Genomic DNA, 457 nt, shown 5'->3' on the forward strand with positions numbered 1-457 from the left:
ATTAGGAACACTCCACTGACACTGTATATCATTTTATATGTATTATTTGTAGTAATATTATTATTATAATTGTTATTTATTGCCCTCAGACCGACTCAATTTATTATGATACTTGGGTTTTAGTTTGTTTTGGAGACATAGTAGTATGGATAAATCCATATAAGGAGCTGATATACTGATGGATTGATTATTGATTGATTGAGTGACCTACTTGCTGAAGTAACAACTCTATCTTACACTTAAAAAGTGGTAAAGTGAGCAATGACATGGACTATTTTACCTTATTTTTTATTGCAGTAAACTATCACTTTGCAGTTATGAATAATTCAAGTAATATTTGGTTCTTTCCTTGAGCTTCAGTTCTCAGAAAAACAAAGCAATGAACACATCAATCCAAAACAAAGGTCTATAAGATTTTAATCTTAATTTGCTGTGTGTAGTTGTGTTATGTGGCATC

The sequence above is a fragment of the Microchirus variegatus genome (genome assembly GCF_963457635.1).
Source record: "Microchirus variegatus genome assembly, chromosome: 11".
NCBI lineage: Eukaryota > Metazoa > Chordata > Actinopteri > Pleuronectiformes > Soleidae > Microchirus > Microchirus variegatus.